Genomic DNA, 21521 nt, shown 5'->3' with positions numbered 1-21521 from the left:
GCCTTTTCTGCTTTCTGTGATGAACCAATCAGCTCCTACTCTGTCTTGGTCACACGGACCAATCCCAGCGCGACACTTTTGACGTCACCAGCACTCCGGCTTCTGCAGCGCCGAATGACCCCTCCTTTACAGGGTTTTCTTTTCAAGAAGCCGTATTTACAAGATATTTTACAAAATCAGTTAGTAACTTACACAAAACAATTCCACTAATCTGTTTCGCTAATGAAGAGATAGAATTTTCAATCGCACAAGTATTCTGTAACCGGAGTAGACGACGCTTATCTCCTCAGAATTTCTAGACTCGCCGATAAAGCAACACTACTGGCCTTATCCTTCTATCAGGCAATAACGATCTCGTTTCTCTAGGAAAGCACATACAGAGAACTTTTTCACCTCCTTAGAGACAATCCCAGAGTTTCACTTGAACACGTATTGCAATTTCATTTACACACGTTCATACGGAAAACCCTATTCATATATACATGAACTCTGTGTTATCAGTAGGCAGCGCGTCCATCTAACCCACCACAGAATTCCTCTATTGTTAGCAAAAGAGAGACGCCACTCCCTTTACCCTTCAATCAAGCTCGGGTAAGACCTATTACTCTCCCAGCCGTAAGTTTTAGTCAGGATGCACGGAATGATCCCTATACGTGAAGGCTGAAATTTCATAGACTGTCCTCACTATACATTTATCCTTTCACACCTAAGGTCCCTAAACAGTGATATATGACGATACCACCGTAGTATTCGGCAATACTCCTTTTTTTAAACAGACTAATTCACCGTGCGACTTTACCTAACCACACTTCCTCTGCCTGCAGACAGAGGCACTGGCTTCACCCAACACTTGGAAGCCTTTTCAGAACTACATGTAACGCAATACAAACTCAACAGATGTTAGTCATAAATCTATGCATCAAATTGTATATAGTACTTTATACATAACCCTAGCTAATTTCCTTAGCAACCACTACTCTGCTACCAAGATATAACTGCTACAGCGCGGCTCCAGAAATAATTTCTAATCAATACTCACCATTTCCCTGAAACCTTAAAACACACAGATCATGCATCAGTGGGACCCATAACACTGCACATTTACCCTGTTCACTTACACTTGGCTTCAAGGCTTTGGTGAATCGCAATGGAGAAATGCTGTAACATTTGGTGGAGCGTCTAAACCTATTTAACTATTTATTATTTACACCTACAGATTATTACACTTTACCATGGTTTTATTCAAACATTTAATTATTCAGACACACCACCATAGTGGCAATGGATCTGCTAGAACGAAAATTAGGCGTAGGAAGAATCAAAGACCAGCTTTTACTTCTTCAGTTATCTAATTTTTATTCAAAAGCAAAACTTTATAATGTCTGACATTTATGCATTAGTAAATCTTTATTCAGTAACATTTTAAACTTTATTTCAAAATGATCATTTTATTTAGAGCTCGAGAAAATCGCTTTATTTTAGAAAACAGTTAAAGTTTAGCAAAGAATAGATAGTTCCAAATTCATTCTCTCCTAACATCCCTAACTAATACCCTCACCTTATCCTTCAATCCTGCAAAGCAAACAAGTAAAAAGTCATTAGAATCTTACATCCAGGAATCGGTCCGCAATCGGGCAGCATCTCCGATAGAAATTGAAAAGGCGACCCCTTCCAATCAAATCCAGGGTTTTTTATACCCTAATTCTCTAACTTAATCTATCTAAAAAGTAGCTATCGTCTCTTATTCAGAATTTCATTAGACAATTTTGGGGTGGGTGAGCATCATCTCACCCTTACGACTTCATTTTCTCGATGGTTCAGCAGAAAATAAAGGGTCTTTGTTTTAGGACAGTCCATAGTGTAACTATTTCTTGTATTAGATACATCAACACCCTTTTCCATGATCACAATGTCAAAACGTCCATGTTTGGCACCCATCCTAGGTTCCGGGCTAAGGCAGCCTTGAACCTCCTTGAGCACAGGCAGTTCACTCTGACTTGCAGGTTTTGGCGCACCTGCGCTGTTCGACTCTTGCTCACTGTTTAGCCAAACGTCCATATTATTTTAGGCCACAGAAGCCATTCTTTGGAACTATCACAGAAACAAACACAGATTCATGTTAATTATTGAATTTAAAACCGTTCTGTTTACCTCCCACCTTACTAATGTTTCCCAATTAGTTGTTTCCTAGCAAATAAGCCACATAAATGCATTTTATACTTACATTTTCGACCTTTCCGCCACACAAACAAAGACAATAAGCGTGCAGCTTGATTACTATAGTTGTCGATTGACGCTTTGTAATTTTAACCACTTGCACTTTACTTTTTAAAATTTGTTGCTGATATTATTCACTGTTCATACCTGCTTTAACTTGCATCCCCACCCCGAGGCCCCGTTCCGACACGGCTGGTGCCGCTTGATCGGAGGGCTAGACCGGGAGTTTCCCCTCACCTCTCCACTTCCGGCGGATACCGAAGGTAGCGCTCCAGTGTCTGGACGGCCCTAGAGTACATAGGGCAGAGAGCAGGGCCATCACAGTGGACGCGTGCAGCTTGATTACTGTAGTTGCCGCTTGAGGCTTTGTAATTTTAACCACTTGCACTTTACTTTTTAAAATTTGTTGCTGATATTTTTCACTGTTCATACCTGCTTTAACTTGCATCCCCGCCCCGAGGCCCTGTTCCCGACACGGCTGTTGTCGCTTGATCGGAGGGCTAGACTGGGAGCTTCCCCTCACCTCTCCACTTCCAGTGGATGCCGAAGGTAGTGCTCCAGTGTCTGGACGGCCCTAGGGCACAGAGCAAGCGCAATCGCAGTGGACGCGCGCAGCGGCCACGCCGGCGGCGGGCCAAAGGCAAGCCCATCTGCGCCCGTCCGTGCCAGAACAAGGCCTAGGGCCATAACCCTGATGCTATCTCCCCTGCCGCCAAGCACAGCTATTCACGCAATGCTCTCTTTAATCTGTGCCCCAAAGTCAAATGCTCAGGTACCCGATTTACCTTTTATGATTTCCCTTCCCTAACTAAAGCTTGTACGAGCTGCCCCTTCAGAATACACACTATACCAAAACCATGCTTCATTCACCCCGCGACACTTGCCAGCAAACAAAAAGAGTCCACCATTATTGCAGCACTCATTAACGCAAGATCTCTGGGCAAACACAAAGAAGAAATTGCTGAACTAATCAGCTTCCATAAACTCGATCTTCTTTTTATTACTGAGACGAGGACCAACGTTTCATCAGAGCCAGATCTGTTAGTAGCCGTTCCAGAAGGCTATAATGCTCTCAAACAGGATAGAATTATGAAATTAGGAGGTGGAATTGCCATAATATACCGCAGCCACCTAAAAACATCTATAAACCCTGTCCCACTCACCACATGTGAGGCGCTACAATTCTCCATTTCCCTAGGCCCGTCTCAACGCTTCAAAGGTATTCTTCTCTACCGCCCACCAGGTAGCAAAACACATTCCTAGCCACTTTTGTTGATATGGTGGAATCTTTAGCCACAGACAATTCCACGACCATTCTAGGTGATTTTAATTTCTCCTTAGAAAATCTTGAACATAAAGATACCACCACTCTTATCTCAGACTTAAACTCCCTGGGTCTCACTCAACGGGTCTCCAATAGTACCCACGAAGCCGGGCATGAATTAGATGGTCTATTTTCTAATGACAAAAACATCAAGATAATAGAGGTCCTGCTCCTTGCATGGACAGACCATCATGCAGTGATGTTTGAAATTTCATCAGACTCTCCCCCACATGTAGGCGCCACGACCCGTGCTTCTGGTACGTTTAAATCCTGGAAAGATCTTGACAACCAACAACTTATGGAAACCCTGCCCCTCTTGCAACCAGACATTGCTAACGACCCTAACACAGCCGCTGAAGAATACACCCACTGGCTCACCACTGCCATGAATAAATTAGTTCCTATAAAATCCATCTCTAAAAACCGTAGCTCCCCCTGCGCACCCTGGTTTAATAATGCTCTCAGACTGCAGAAACAGATATGCAGAAACAGTGAATGACATTGGAGAAAGACTTATTCCTCCAAAGAGAAATGGCACTACAAAAATGAACTCAGTATATATAAAACCATGATCTTTCAAGCAAAAAGTCACTACTATTACTCCCAGATTGAGCAAGCCAAAAACTCTAACAAACAACTCTATCAGGTTGTATCTAAACTTTCAAATCTACCCCCTCAAGTGATCCCCACACCTTCACAAGCTTTCTGCAATAACCTCGCCAGCTATTTCTTTGACAAAGTCCATAAGATTTACACCAATTTCTCCGACCGAACCAAAGAAGACCCTTTCACCCAGCATACAATCAAACCCCAATCCGAGTTTCGGCAGTTTAAAAAAATTAACGTTATTTCAGTAACTAATGCAATCAATCCTATTATATCGGGTTCTGCAAACTACCCCTGCCCACCTGCCATACTTCTCCCAGTAGCTGATATCGTAGCCCCCATACTTACAGAAATCTTTAACTCCATGCTCTGTACTGGGGTCTACCCCACCATCTGGAAAGATACCCTCCTCAAACCCCTTCTGAAAAAACCACATCTTGACCCTGAAAACACAAAAAATTATAGACCAATTGCCAGTCTGCCATTTGCCGCCAAACTAGTAGAAAAATTGATGAATACTCAAATCTCCCAGTATATCGAAGACCATCTCCTACTGGATGACACCCAGTTTGGCTTTCGTAAATATCACAGCACCGGGACGGCACTCATCAAAGACACCGATGAGATAAGAAACATTCTCGATCAAGGAGGAGCGGCAGTGCTCATCCTGCTAGATCTGACCGCTGCCTTTGACACGGTCGATCATAACACTCTGATCGACCGTGTTAAGGCTATAGGCATCCAGGCTGAAGCCAAAGATCTTCTCGCTTCCTTTCTCTCCAATCATACCCAGACGGTTCAACTGGGAAATTTCAGCTCTGCCCAGATGACATTGCCCTGTGGAGTCCCTCAAGGCTCATCCCTCAGTCCCACGCTATTTAATATCTATGTGGCAGACCTGGCAAGAGTCATCAAGAACTGGGGGATGAGCCTAACTTCATACGCTGATGACACCCAACTGGTTCTGGCCATAAAAGATAATGGAGAGAAAATAGCGGCTAACTTCCAACATGGCATGCTGGCCATCAGCAACTGGATGGCCACAAACTGCCTCAAGCTTAATTCCGATAAAACGGAAGTAATGACATTTGGCAAGCTCAGCCCTGCCTGGCCGGGATCCTGGTGGCCCGGTGAACTAGGTCCCCCGCCCCACCCAGTTACAAAAGTCAAAAATCTAGGAGTTCTCCTAGACGATAAGTTAACATTTGCTGCTCACGCAAATTCTATTGTGTCAACATCCTTCTTTAAACTTAAATCCATCAAAAAGATTCTCCCTTTTCCTCCCCCTAATTCAGGCAAAACATTGGTTACTGTTTTCGTCATGTCATCCTTGGATTACTGCAATGGACTCCTGACCAATGCCCAGCATAAAATCATCAATAAGTTGCAGTCTGTGCAGAATGAAGCGCAAGAATGCTTTCGGGCACCCCAAAGTTTAAATCCATTGCCTAAGTCATCAAAGGCTATCATTGGCTCACGGTCAAAAACCGAATAAAGTTCAAAGCCCTTTGTATTGCTTATAAAGCCTCTCGCAAATAAGGACCCCGCTTTCTCCTCAACTCCCTTGCATTCTATGATCCCAACAGATCTTTGCGTTCTACGAACGCTCTCCTAATGGCAGTGCCACGAACTAAAACAACCTCCTGGGGAGATCGTCGATTCATTGTGTCAACCGCCAAACTCTGGAACTCCTTAGATATTGACATCAGATCATGCCCTACCTTAACCATCTTCAGGAGAAAAATAAAGACATGGTTGTTTAATCAATAACTTTCTTCCCCTCTTTTCTGCCACGTCCACAGCGCCGAGACGCCCTTGGGCATTTGTTCGCGCTTTTATAAGTCTCATAAATAAATAAATACATTTTAAGCTGTGCATTAATTCACAACACAATAACAATACATATTAGCTAGTTTTATTGCAACATGCAAGCAAAGTTAGTTTTCCCGTGTATAATAATAAAAATAATGTGTGCATCTTACTCAATGATTGGTTAATTTTCACAAAACATGCAATCAGTAAATATTAACGTTATGGGACATTAACTTCGAGAGGGGTACACACAATTTTGTGTTTTCCTCCTCGCTCCATCATTAGGACCAGGTCAGTCTTCCAGCATCAGTGCAGGAGGTTTGGTGTTCCTTTCCAGGGCTTGTTTGCTTCCTGGCACAATGCTCAGGTCCCAAGATTTTGTACCAGGGTGTCTCAAAGGGGAGCTTGGGGCATTTAGCTGTGGATGCCTTGACCCTTCCTTGGCTGGACCACCTCTTGTATGCCTTACCACCTATTCCCTTGATTCCCAAGTTATTGATGAGGCTATTGATGGGATCCAGGGAGGTGGTGGTCCAATTTTGGCTCAGAAGATCATGGTGTCCTGTTCTCCAATTCCTAGCATCTCCATGTCAATGGATGATTCTGTGTCATTCCTGTGTCATCCCTTTCCTCTCAGTCCCCCCTTCTGTCCTTTTAGATACTTCAACTATTGGATGGGAAGGTGAGAGGAGGGGTGGCAGCAGAATGGTCTTTCCCGCCTGTAGCTATTCTGATGTCTCAAAAACAATGTGCTCTCAAATCTTATGACCGTCATTGGAGTAGTTTTCAGAGATAGTGTTCGGCTCAGCAGTTCTCTCCATTGGAATGTCCTTTGAATGTTGTCTTGTAATTTTTATGGGAAGGTTTTGAGAAGCGTCTGATGCAAGGGGTAGATGCCCCAGAAATTGCTCGTCTTTGTGTAGTGTAGTTCCTACTAGTCCTTAGGATCTGCATGTTTATTTCAACAGCATAAACTTTGGGCGAGGTGCCTAAACTGATTCTGTTACAGGTATGCTCACCCATGCCCACCTTACTTAACATCATCAAATCTGACATGGACTACTCTATCTATCAGTGTCATAATCATAATGTACAATCATTCACAGATGTGTTTTATAAATTATGTGATTTGTTTACTAAAATATTGGATAATTATGTACACAAATTTATTTGGAGAAAATATCACAACTTGGCCTTTTTATTACACGTGTCATTTTACCTGAATATTTTAGGCGCATGTTAATTGACAAGTGGTAGACACGTGTATACAACATGTATTTTAATTTCCTGAAGCAAGCGTCTGCAGAAATCTCATGTGTATCGAAAAATGCAAATTATGCTGACACGCGTTAACTGACAAGGGGTATACGCGTGTGAGCAACGTGTATTCAAATAAACAAGCGAGGATATTTAAACCACTCCCATCCATGCTTGTCACTTTGCCTCGTTTCCTCAACACTTACCTGTCTCCAGCTCTGTCCTGCAACCAGACCTCTTCCTCTTCCTCCTTGGACTTTAGGGGTTTTCTCCATACTCCTCAACTTCCTGGATTCTTGCTTCAGGCTCTTGTTGGCTGGTCATCATCCCCTGCTTCCCTGATCTGATTCGCCGTATTCCCTAGAAAAAGTCAAAAAGTGAATCAAGGTATTTCAAGCTATTTGACAACCCCTGTGAGTTTAACCATGCCATACTTGTTTGAATTGCGCATATGATAAAATTGAAATTTTAAAGACATGAAAGAAGTGAGGATTCAAGGCCCTGAACTGTTTAAGGGTCTACGAAGCTCGCTATTCATTGCGGTGACGCTTAACCGAAATTCCTTGCATGAAGGACACTAAGAAATGAAGGCTCAAGAACTTTGAATAATAAGAGACTTTCATGAACAGTTGATGCACTATTATTGTTTTTCTGTTCTTTATTTCTTTTTACCTTTTTGATGCTCTTAGTATTGCATGACAACAGAGGAACTCACAGTATCTTATTTAAAGAATTCCGATGTCAGAATTCAGGTACTTACTTTATGTGTGATGCACAGATAAAGAGACACAGTTATTTAGACCCTAAATGTAATTGGACTGTAACGACTGCATTGTTTATTTCAGATTGTAAATCAAAAGATAAAGGTGCAGCTTTGTATCTGTGTCTAGATCGAACAAGTGTCTGTCTTCCGTGCGCAACCTAAGAAATCATTAGGTAAGAAAGAACAGGAGATGTGTTGATAAAAGTTCCATGCCAATTTATGATTAGAAAGAGGTCAAGTACATTTATATATTGTTTATTCTCTTATGTAACTAGGAGACCTTAGTCTTGAACTCAAGTTTCCATTCCTCAGCAAATGGCGGAAGGTTGAAGGCAGTCCAGTATCGCCTGAAGAATTCCTGTTCCCTGCATACTGATAAGCCCTGGAGAATTCCCGTCCCAAGCGAAGATATCTGGAATCTTCGTTTTTCTTGTTTCTCTTCTTGTCCCATCCCCTTTTCCCCCTGGAGGCTTTCAGAGTGACGGTGAGTGTTCTGTCATTATTGTCATGCTCATAGTTTCCAGAGGGTCTGGGGGAATTATCATCATAGAATATATTGGCTTAGAGATCCAGCTATCTCACAGTGCCACCATATGCCCTCCTAGCCTTACCAGGGAGCGAATGGTTTCTGGCAACCACTGAACATGACAACCCTGACCCCTCAAGGTTTGTGGGAACAGATCAGAACCTTTTGCTCAGTTACTGGTGCTTAATTGCTTTCAGAGAAATGTATAATACTCAGGTGACGTTTTCAAGATATTTTTTGACCCAACATTATTCTTGTATAAAATACGTGTGCTGAGATAATCAGTAGATGGAAGCAGATGAAACTGATTACAAGCACCAAAAGTGTAAATAATAGATATAGTTTTACCATGGTGCTAAAACAGTGTATATAAACAGGCATAAAACGACGCAGTAATCAGGCGTACTCCTACTATGCGAACACAAGCAGTGCTGGCTCCATTCTGGGTTGAACTGGGATGTCCATTGCAGAGCAGAAAAATTAAAATCAGGGTTCCCGCCACCAGTAGCAGTACAAGCGGGAGACCTCCAAAAATGCATCCCAGCACAGAGTGTCTGAATGATGGAATAAGTCCAAAATTCATCTAAAATTTGCTAACCAGTCCAGAGCCAACACATTTAAAAAAAAAATGCATTATTTCCTTTGTATCAGACATATTAAAGATACAGTGAAAACAGCCACCCAGGATGTCCCCAACATAAATGGGAACCCCATCCCTGTGCTCTTCTATGCAGACGATGCGGTCCTTATAGGCTGCACCCCAAATTCTCTGCGTACTCTGGTCCAAAATTTTAATAAGTATATGAATGGGTTAGACTTGTGGGTACATTTTAAGAAATCATTTTTAATGTGTAGTGGACAAGGGAAGCGTGATATAGGCACCATTACAGATAGCCAAAAACTGACTAGCACACGATCATTTGTCTACTTGGGATTGGTCTTTGCTGCGAACGGCTCTTGGAGTGAGCATCTAGCCCACTCCAGGAGCAAGTTCTCAAAGGCCAACAATTCAATCCTGAGCTTGCCCCGTCCCAAGACTACTGGGGCTCTTTTAGCAGTTCAGAAAATCTACAAACTTCAGTGCATTCCGGTGGCCACATATGGTGCCGAGATTTGGGGCATAGAGAAAATCACAGGTATCCAACAGGAAGAAAACAGGTTCTGTAGGAAACTGCTGTGTATCCCAATCTCGACCCCTCAATATATATGTCATAAGGAACTTAACATTAATTTTATATCTGATTTTATCCGTGCCCGACCTGCACTTTTTTGGTTATCAGTGTGGAAGAATCAAGCGGCCTCTCTGACCCGGCAGATTATTAATGACTGCCTAAATTGTGATAAAGGGTTGGAAATCCCATGGCTAAGAGGCGTGCTACAAAGCTTGCGTGGTGTTAATAAAGAGAATATTTTCCTAGATCCCACCTTAGCTGAAGCAGTCCCAAAAATTGAACAGCGGGACGCCCTATATTCTTTATATAACAGAGAATGGGATGTCTCGGAATCTGGGAAAATACTTGTGTGCAATTATATGTCTATTGAACAGCATTGTCGCCCGCTCCATATATGTTTGACTTTACCAATGAGCCGATGGGAGAGGAGCCTATTGTTCAGATTAAGAGCAGGCAGAATCAGATTTGCACTTTGTTTTCCTTTTGGCCACCACTCAAATCTTAATCAAAGTCCATGTCCCTGCGATGGGAGGAGTGGCCAATCCATTATACACTTTTTATTTTTTTGTAAGTATTATTTTAAATACTCCAAGTGGCTTCTACATCCCTATTTTAAAAAGAGAAGACCGATTAGTTTTGATGTGGCCCATCAGTGTATAATAGCCTTAGATAATGTAGATTTGATTTTCCGCACTAGCACTTTTCTTAGAATTGCGATAAGAACACGCAGGTCTATGTTGGATCCCTGATCACTCATGATATAATTGGTAAATGTCTTAACAGTTTTTATGCAAAAATGGGCTTTTATTATATTTTTAAATATGATTGATGGCTTTGTACTTTTGGGATATGAATTTTATACTTGTATGGATTGTTTGTGATGAATTATGGATTTGTGCTTTTATGGGTACTACGGTATCCGAATAAAGTTAAATTGAATTGAATTGAATTGATACAGTGAATCAGTTTTCCTAAATGCAATTGGAAGTTAGCATGGAGTAACGTCTGTATCTCGGACGAGGACCTTGCAACATAGAGATCAAATGTCTCTCTGGCTGATGTTAAGGCCACATCTTTTTGAAAAACCATGACTGTCAATTTGCTCAGAGAATAAAGTGTATATTGGAAACATTTATTGAAGGCCATAGCGTTGCCTCCCTAACTTTGCATGAAGGTGGAAACAGTATTTGTGTGCAACAAGTGATTATGGGAATAACTGTTGCCAGATTACTGACGCATGCTTCCATTCCGCAGCAACCTGGTTCATTCAGCATCAAATATCTCACATTTGAGATCAGCTTGAAGACTGGATGAATCACGGCATCAGGAGAACCCTTCAGATAACTGAAGCATTGCTAGCCCTATGAAGAGAACTGTCCTTGCAAATTAAGGAACCACTTAAAACGTCCTCACATTCGGAACCACTAAGGAAGACTTTAGTTTTCCCATTCCTGCAGCTAAACTTGAATGGTATTTCCCAGTATTTATGCACATAACCAACCTTCCCCTAGAGCTTCATTTCTCCAATATTGTCTGTAATAAAACCAACTTATTGCAGACAATATTGGAGTTGGAAAGTTGTGACCGGTAGGGTGATAACCATGGATTATCCAGTCTGTGGATTATGTCTCAGGCACGGTGAAAGGTAATTGGTCTAAATTTTTAATGTGAAAAATTGTATATTTTGCATCCCTCCATGCCATTACTGTCTTGTTAAATAATTCATAAAAAAAGACTAGTGCTGTTGATATAGCGCCATGGCACGTGGCCAGAACATAATGTTTGCAACGTCCAGTTTGAGATCACAATGGACCATAGTTGGGATTGTCCATCTTGTAAAATAGACCTGTGTTGCTGTATCATGTCAATTGCAGATGAAACAATGTTGCCCAGGGAAAAAAAGGAAACAGTGTATATCAGATTAGTGTTTGTTAGCATATTGTTTGCAGCAGATGTTGGTGCAAGCCTATAGTAGTAAGAGGCTGGGTCTGAGGTGTCAAAACCAGGAAAATAAGTACAATTTTGTGCAAATGTTTTTGATCTACCTTTTGGTGATGTTGGCCCGTGTTCCCATTGAGTGTAATTCTAATCAGAACGTGGAGTACTCGCTTTGGGAAAGAAGTGGTGATCAAAATGTTGATAGTAAAACAGATCCCCAAAATTAGATGTACCATCACATAGTTCATCAGAGAAAAATGCAGCTAATAGCTCTAAATCTGCAAGCAAATTGTGCACAGTTTCAATGTCCCAATCATCAGAGAAAGTACTAGAGGTGATGATATAATTTAAGGACATTTTAAGCAAATATGGTATTTGTAAGAGTTTAGTAGGACAATATACATCATACAATACCCTGTCCCACACTTTTCCTCCCGGGACTGGACCTGTTGTGATGTTCACCGGGGACAGGTTCCTTAGTTCACTGTGTGATGATGCACGTGGTTTTAGAACCAAATTCACAAGTTGTACTGAAGAGCATTCCGGGAGACTGTGCCCATTTAGAAGTAGGAAAAAGACAGTCATGAAGCCAATCTACAGGACCAAGAAAAGAAACCCAATTGTAATCCAGAGATTTTACCATGGAGTAACAAAATATGTCCTTTTCAGCCAAAGATAGGTAGCATGCATTTGTAGCTTGAAAGGGAGAGGTGTGGTATCACAGGTTCATTTGAATCCAATGAGAAGTCGTTATAATGCACTAAGTAGCCAGACACCGTCCAGTCTATTTTTGGCAGCTCAGCGGGTTTTGTAGAACTGGGAAACAACTCAATCTGTGGCCTCTCCACATAGACATAGTCAATTTTCCGAATCGCGATTTGTGTTTTTGTACTCCTTGACCGTACAGTTGTAGTTTCAACAGGAAGAAGTGATACTTCATTGTTGTTTCCAGTTTGTCTTCTGGGAATCTTATGTAGTTATTAAAGCTTCCATCTGAACTTCCTGAACTGTAGTGCGAGGAGTGCGATGGCTACCCAGGAGCCCATTCGTCCTACTGTTGAGAATCAGCCTCATAGTGTGGTTTGATCAGATCAATTGAGACAATCCTTTTGTCTCAACAGCTGGCATGAGGCAGACAAACTACCGTTCAGGTACCTTCTACAGCCAGGACAGGTACAGGCACTCTATAAGATGCCCTAAATTCTTTCTTGGCCACTACTTTTCTCCTGACCAGGTGCCCAATATTAGCAGGTTTTCGCAGGTACAACCTTCACTTCTCTAATGGTGGTGTGTTTTGCTGAATTAATTGAGTTACTGTAAAACAGCGAAACATTCACTGATGTCAAATGGTGTTTCCACCCGACTGCGCTGACATTATCAAAGTCTGGTACCCACACTTTTACACCAATCAGGATTTCATATGGAGTACGACCCCCCCAGGGATTTTCTTGGAATGTTATTGAGTGCCATTTGGACCACATATAGGTGATTAACCTGACTGCAACCTAAGCCTAATACCCTTGCTGTTAAGGACTGCTTTAAGTCACGTTTTCCTCTCAATTATGGAATTTCCCTGGGAGTGATAGGGGGAGGAGTACCACAAGGCCACACCCAAATTTCCCATGGCTTCTTTGTAAACCCGAGAGGTAAACACCAGGTCCTGGTCAGAATGTAGTGTACCAATTGCGTATGTCTAGATGAAGACTCGCAAATCTTTTATAACAGTTCGAGCATCAGCTGAGCGTTGTGGCCAGACCCAAATGAATCTGCAGCATGAATCCACTGCCACCAAGATGTACTTGTAAGCCCCTTCTGAATCTAAGGGGCCGCAGTGATTGAAATAAACACAAGCCAGAGGATTGTCTTAGATCAATAGAGGTGTCTGAGGTGGATGTGCTATGGTTGAGGCTTTCATCTGCTGCCAGATGTCACATTTCAGGAAAAAATCGTTGGTCTGTTTAGTTAGACCTGGCCACCATTAGCACTGCTTCAGTAGCAAAAATGTAGCAGTGATCCCTGCGTGTTCTGAGCCCAGACCCTCATGTACAGCTGGTATTAATCCCAATCTGCGATCAGAATTTGGTATAACTCTATCCCTCACTACTGGAATCTGAGTATACAGAATGTTCAGTGCATCTAACTTGTAACAGTACTTGAGTGGAAAGCTTTTTGGTAGGAGGGTGTCATTGAAAGCAGCATTCACAGCCACCATTATGTCTCTGTCTAATCTCCTACTAGAATAAGTGATAGCGGCAATGGCAGCAATGCTTACTGTTGCCATAAGCGGCTTCCTCAGCCATGGAATTCCCTTCAGCGTGAACACCAATACGCTGATGACTAAATGTATGGATAACATCAGCCCATAGCAAACATTCTTTCAGTTTCGCCACCTGTTCTCAAAGCAGCTTGTGCTTGATTGTGCAACTCTTGGAATCTCAAAACCCATTTTGGTTTCAATAGTGAAGATATTCATTATAGGACTGGACACAGTAATAAGAATCTTATACTGTAAGTGTGGGTAATCCATGATCCGTACTTTGTGGTGCCAGTATCAGGTCTTTTAGTTCTGTCAGCTGCGCTGTACAATCCCCTAGAGATTGTGTGTTTTTTCAGAATGGAACTTTCCATCATGCATGCACCTCTTCATGATTGCACATGCTGCGAAAGATTGGTGTTGTGCCCCTACCACAGGCTGAGCAGATCCATCAGTGTAAATTGAGTGATTGTATTGATCTAGAGGCATTATTTAATTTGGCAGAGGATATTCTTGTTCATCCCGCAGGAATACTTGTGTCTGTAATGTAGAATCAAATTTGTAATCTACATCTGTTGCAGTGAGAAAGTTAACCCATTGTATCCATCATGACTTTGAAGACAGCCTCTAATGTTGATACCGGAATAACAATAATTACGTGTTTCCCTTGTGGTAGTTCTGTCTCTATCACTACAGCAGTCTGTACCGCTGTGAGAATTTTCTCAGTGGCTGCAAAACCCATTTCTGCATTGGTGTACAAATGTGATTTGTATGCCATGGGTACTGTAACAACTTAATTGAAGTAATATGTGTACCTGGTTGGTCCAGCAACTACGCGGATAACCAGGTTAGTTGTGTTTACACATGTGTGTGTATGTTTGGTAGCTTTCATATCAGCTTGTATGGACCGTAAAATGTTTGAATGTTCTTGGGTCCAATGGTTGATTGAAAAATCAGGTCTAATAAAATCATAGATCAGTTCTACTTGTTCTGCGTGATGCAAATCCTAAAATGGATTGTAGTCTTTTCAGGTCATTGGAGGTAAAAGTAAAGTCCACATTTGTAAAGCGCACAATCACCCGTAGGGGTCTCTAGGCGCTGGGGGCCGTCGGGAAGATTAAGCGAGCTATTGCCCAGAGTCACATGGTGCTGGGCTAACCTGCCGCCGGAGCCGGGGATCGAACCGTGGTCCCCAGATTCCAGCGTCAGTCGCCCTGGCCGCGGCGCCACACCTCTAGCAATGCACATTTTTAAAAAAAAAATAGGACATTGAGGTGGGCAATTTTTTATTTTCTGAAATTAAATTTGTATCTCAAGTGAGCAACCCCCAGTATTATGCGGTCTACTCTGTCCAAGAGTTCCATTAATTTATTGTCAATCAGATAAATATAATCTACTTAGGACAATGCCTCATCATCAAAATGTTGAAGTAACTCTGTTACTCTGGCTGAAAACAGCCCAGGGCTATTCTTATACACCTGCTTTAAATGGCAAAATTGCATTTGTGAACCTAGCACTGTCAAAAATCTGCTTTCAGGCACTACATTCCGGCAGAAAATCCATTAGTGTGGCACCATCAGCATTTTGTACTGAAAATGTGCGAGTAGAGGTATTTAAATGTCTGTAGTATAAAACTAAACAGTAGGAATTATCAGATTTTATTACGGGAAACAAGGGATTATTCATGGACTAGGTGCAATTTTCTATTACACCCTGCTATTCAAGTTGTTCTAGGTATTCCCTAACTTATTTTGTAGCTTCATGTTTTATTGGGTACTGTTGAGGAGTTGATTTTAATGGGATCTCATGGTGAGGTGACTCTTCATGCCGCCAAACATGATTGTGGTATAGTGCAGGAGCTAGCGCAAATACCCACTCCTTGTCATATGAATGCTTGATTGATTCTGGAACGAGGTCGGAGAAAGCAGGTAAAATTACCCTTTCCAACATTGGGCACTCCATTACGAATTCAAGTGGCCAATCCTTTTCAGCCAAAAGAATGTCGTAACCATAAATCAGGATATCCCCAAAGAGAGCCTTGATGTTTCTGGGCATGTCCCCCTCCATTTGGAGCATTATTTTGCATAAACGTTGTGGGAAACTTACCCTTGTATCAGGTGTTTCCATGGTGATACTCGCATTCAGCGCTACTACCAGCAGTTAATCCATCAGGTTACAGCGAGCTATCGCAACTTCTACCCCACTGTCCCGAATTGTCACTGCCCATTCCCGATTCACAAGCAGAGTCATTAGTTGCCTGGGCATTCCTTATTTTAATCCCAGCTACTATCTTCTTTTTGAATTGAGATTAAGGAGTCTTTTGTTTGTCTTCTTTTTTGAGGATGTGGTCTGAAGTTCGATGTGTTTCCCTTTTCAGCTTCACATGCTCTTCTGATATGCGCTTTGACCGTCCATCTCTCTCTGAACATGTATCGGATGAATCCTGATGTTTCATCTTCAATGTAAGTGTGAAAGAATTGTGTGCTTGCATCCAGAGCTGGGAATTTTAAACCAAGAAAAGAATACCTCTATTCTGAATGCTCCATGTACCTCAACATTGAAGGTAATGTCTCCACCCGTTGCCGGGAGGTCGTAATTAACCCTTGGGCGTAAAACTCCACCCAGCTTGCGGAGTTTTCTACGGGGAGTTACCAAAAACTCAGCGCTCCGCACCGGAGCAGAGGTTTTTCGGTGCTTGCGTGCCCAAAATGTGTTTTGCGCACGCAGGAGCTACTTATTAGTTGCCTGAGATCGCCAACAAGATTTCCCATCTGTTCGCGAGCACCACAAGATTTGGTAGCCGGCCGCACGGTCCTGCGAGAATGTGCGATCGCTAACACGTCATTTAGGCGTGCCATCAGACTTCCGGTGGAAGTTTTGTGAAGATCGCAATCCTGAACACGCGGAAATTGTAATCTGGAGAAGAATCCCTCTTGAGCAGCATCTAAACCTTCTCAAAATGATGATTTGGTTTAAAAAAACTTCTCAGATTGATATTTGGCTGTACTTTTTTGTGCAAGGAGTCATTTTGTTCATTTTTTACTTTTTTTTTTTGAAGAGGAAGGAAGTACCCCAGAGTCTTCAACTTCCTGTTCCTGTCCTGCAGGGCCCTCCCAGTACATTTTTCATCTCCTGTTCACTTTTCATTTGTATTTGGAGCTGGAAGGCACCCTCTTTGGTCTGCTGTATCATATATCATTGGATTTGAGGACTTTTGAATTTGAGATTACACAAGTAAGTTGGAAAATTGGTGTTGTTTGATTTGGGCATTGAACCAGCATTGTAGCATACTTTTCATCATTTGTTTTTTAATTTATTGTGGTGGGTGGCCTTTAGTTTCAGTAGGGGCCTAGTTGTTTCATTGTAAGTAATGTTCCTTCATTTATAAAGGTAACATGTTGCATAGTTCACTACATTTTCTACAACTTGAAATGTTTGAAATATTTATTTATTTAATTCACTAGCTCAGTAGCCTGTCTATAGGCCTTTCAGCCAGTAGGTCGAGTGCTACTCATGGGTGCATAAAACAACTGTTTCCCTGCTGTCTGTTGAATCTAAACATCATTTAGGAAATGGATGGCATTGGATTGAATTGCAAAATATGGTTTTTGGGTATTTCACTTTTTTCATGTGTGTTAAATAAATGCTTTTGTTGGGTGTGTGTGGTTGTTGTGTAACTTGCAAACCTTTTTTAGCCCTGTGGATTTTCATTTTTGGCATTGTTGTATTACATCTGTGTTATTTAGCATGCCTCCTTTGTCTGGCCAAGGTGTGAGTGTGTTTGTAATAGTGGTACGAAACTTAGTGGAGAATGGTCCTCCTCACCAAAGGGACAGGACACAATTAAGACACTAAGTCAGAGAAACTTCCCTTTGGGATTGGTTCCGTAGCATACCATTACACAGGCCTCACTCACACCTAACAAACAGTATAGCAATTGCCAAGAAACAGTATATCAATGTTTTATTGACTGAACTAATGCCCAATAAAAAAGTCATTCAATCAAAAGCACAGAGTCATAAATCAACATTAATATAATTACTAGTCACATATTATTTTAAAAGGTTAAATAAGGAGAAACATCCTTGCTGTCAAGTACATGAAATAGATCAATTTCAACTATCAATTTTAATCAACATGAATGATTAAAAAGCATAATGTATGCATACAATCATAAAAAATGACATCTCATACAATTACGACACAGTATATTGGGACAATTTGATCACACAAGACTAAAAGCAAAGCATTTCGGTGGTAGTTTCAGGTCCAAACCACCTTCTTCAGGCTTTCATGCAAATCGTGTCTGGCGATCCTAACATCTATATAAAGAAAATAATGTCTGTGAGGATCCAATACTTTTTTGGACAACAATACATATATATATACATAAAAAATAGATCTTCCCCCATCAATAACACACCCATATACTACATCAATGGCAATGATCAGGACTCTATGAATATAAGCACACATACATCATTATCAACTTTGTATCTCAATATTTCATTATCTTTAAAAATGTGAAAACATTTCCAATTGAACAATCAAGACCACCTGTAGGTGTATCACGTATATTCCATTACATGTAGCAATGAAAGTGGCTCATTTAATTTGTGTAAAGGGCCATTCACGCCATTCATGCCACTAACCACTCTGATAAAATATAGGTAAACCCACCAGAGCTATCCAAGAATGGATTAGGTGAAAAGGGCTTCCACCTGTATCGCCTCCTTTATTTCCAAACGGAAGCTAAAAGTTCTCTTTGGTCACCTAATTAAGAGACAAAATTGCCCATGGAGAATTTGATGTAAATCTACTAATTTCAGATACACCTCATGAATCATCAAGCGGTTTATAAAGAGTCTACATACCACTCATTCTCTGTATTCGAGTAAAGAACACATCATAATAAAACTAGGATCCTAATACGGCACCCTATGGAACACAAATGAAAATCTATATGAAGTGTGTATTTATTTGTGTCAAAGCGCTCTTTTACTTATTCATGGCCCCTCATTAAACACATACCTTTTAAGTCACTGTTTAGAGTTCAATAAGATATGGGTCAAACAGAGTTGACCCATAGTTGGTGTTCCAACACTACATCATGACGTGCTGGAATTGCTTGGACAAGCTTTGCAGCAGAGTGCTGTCCACACTATCCACCTGACAACAGACAAGCCACTGATTACATGTGCACACTGGATATCTTCTGTGGGGTTAGATAAAAGATTTCTGCAGCAGGTGTTGTTGACACTGCTGACATTTTTAATGCCACTCGGAAACATCCAACTGTAGCCATGTTCACCATGGAGAAATCTTATACTGCTGCAAACAGTTTGGAAGACTTTTACAGCAAGGTCTTTGAATGGCTGCGACCAAGAGGGCTTACCATTGGTTTTGTTGCCACAGAAAATGGCAGTAATACAGTTAAGGCCATGGCTGATGGTGGCTATTTCTGGGTCCTATGTTTGGCGCACTGCATTAACATCATTGTTCAAGACTTTCTGAAAAAAGAAGACCGAGTCAGCAACTCATTGACCACCTGCAGAAGAATATTCACACATTTCAGACATTATTTTAAAGCCCAGTAGCTGCTGCAGGTCATTCAAAGTGAGCATAAAATGCCAGATAAAGCACTCATCCTGGTGGTGCCAACACGTTGGAACTCAACTTAATACATGCTTGAACATCTGTTTGAGCAGTACATACCAATCAATGAATATGTCATGCAAACAGAAAATGCTACTGTGAAAGGCATGATCAATGAGAAGGACCAATGGGGCCTAGTTAAATGCTTGACATCGATGCTACTTCCTTTCGAGCTCTTCACACGTGAAGTCAGCAAGGAGGACTGTACTATGGGCCAAGCTATCCCATTGTTGCACATGCTACAGGAACAGCTGAAGGGGTCGTCTGCAATGTACGCAGGTGTGGAGAAAAAAGAAGCATATGAGTTGGTGGAGAGCTTAACCCTTCACTTTTCTGATAATACAAGGGTGCAAAGGGACATTGTGTCATGCAACCATTACATTTGCGTCACAATTCTGGAACCACGGTACAAACCAATACTGAACACATTGATTCCTTTTTCAGAAGGGGATGTTGGCAACTACAAAACTTGGATAGCTGTGGAAGCCAGTCGCTCAGAAAAAGAATTAGAGGCCCTCTACTCCAGGCCAAAACAGGTACTGCAGGGCAGCCGGTGTCAAGTTCAACCACTGAGCCTGATGGCAGTGTGGTTGGCTCACAGCAGCCAAAACCACCAACAAGAACAGGAGCATCAGCCCACACCAAAATCGGCACAGGAATGGTTTCTACAGCAAGGGCTTGTTAGGTCCAGTGTGGAGGCTAAGGCAAAAGAGGACGAGCAAAGCGGAGCACCCCTGAGCATTGAACAGATGGCCCAGGCCTATCTGGATGACCCAACAGAGGTCTACATTGATCAAAACCCATTGCTATATTGGTATGGGAAAAGGCGCCAATGGTTAGTGCTCAGCAGGCTGGCGATAAACTATCTTGCTTGCCCTGTTGCAAGTGTCTCTTCTGAGCATGTTTTCAGTGCTGCTGGTGCCGCTCTGACAGTGAGAAGGACCAGTCTCTTGCCTCAAAACGTGGAGAGGTTAACCATGATCAAAATGAATCAGCACTTTATACCACTGGATTAAACCATACATGAAGTAGCACAGCAGGAAGATGATGACTGCGACTTAGGTCATGGATGTAGTGTGTTAGATTATCTACTTCTGTGTGAATCACAAGAGTTTGAGAATGAGCTCTACTTCCCTGACAACTCGTCTTTGAAATTACTTTCTTTCTTGCTTTGACGCCCCCCACAAAAAAGCCCCCCAAAAAGATACAGCTAAGGAATATTATTTACTTTTATTATTTGTGTGTATCACTGTCTTTATGGTTTGAATCACAACAAATCCATCACCACTATCATACTCTTTTATTGCCAGATTGGAGTTGCAACTGTGTACAGTCAGTGAAGGAGTGAGTCCACTCCTCCGAATCCTGCTCCAGTCCTGACTCGCCCTAAACCCATTTCCCTCAAGCCTGACATTGAATGGAGAATAGTATATAAAATGTGAAATGTGTGCCTGCCTCGTTGAGTCCCTCCAAAGAACCTGACTATAGCTATCCTACTTTTTGAGCCTAGAGGGACTGCCCCATAAGAACAGGTAAATGATGGCATGCATTGGACGCTGACTCTGAGTGATTGGTGTTTGTGTACTTGTTGTGCATGATGTCTACTAGTATTTAATCTACACACAAAAAAGTGACTCAAGTTAATGTTTCCCTTCTTGGTGTTCAATAACAAATTGTACTACTGCAGGCCGATCCAATTCTTTTTTTTCTGGACTCACTCGGTACACTACAGAGTTGGACACCATGATGACCATACCATACTCTCAGTAAGTCAGTAGGATTGGAGATGATTGATAGAATAACTCGGGACATTTCTTGAAGTGGCCTAAAAGGGAAACAACAACAACACTAGACCTACATGTCTGTGCAGTGGTGGAGGCGAGTGTAGTGGTATGACTGACAATGGTGCATTGATTTAGTTATCTAATTATGTAAATGCTAGGTTGCTGTGTATGTGTGCTCAGTGCTGTCTGGCTAAAAAAAAAATCTAAGCTAAG

The sequence above is a fragment of the Lissotriton helveticus genome, chromosome 1_1, assembly GCF_964261635.1.
Source record: "Lissotriton helveticus chromosome 1_1, aLisHel1.1, whole genome shotgun sequence".
In the NCBI taxonomy this organism is placed as follows: Eukaryota; Metazoa; Chordata; class Amphibia; order Caudata; family Salamandridae; genus Lissotriton; species Lissotriton helveticus.
The sequence above is the reverse complement of the archived record's forward strand: the minus strand, read 5'-3'. Positions refer to the sequence as shown.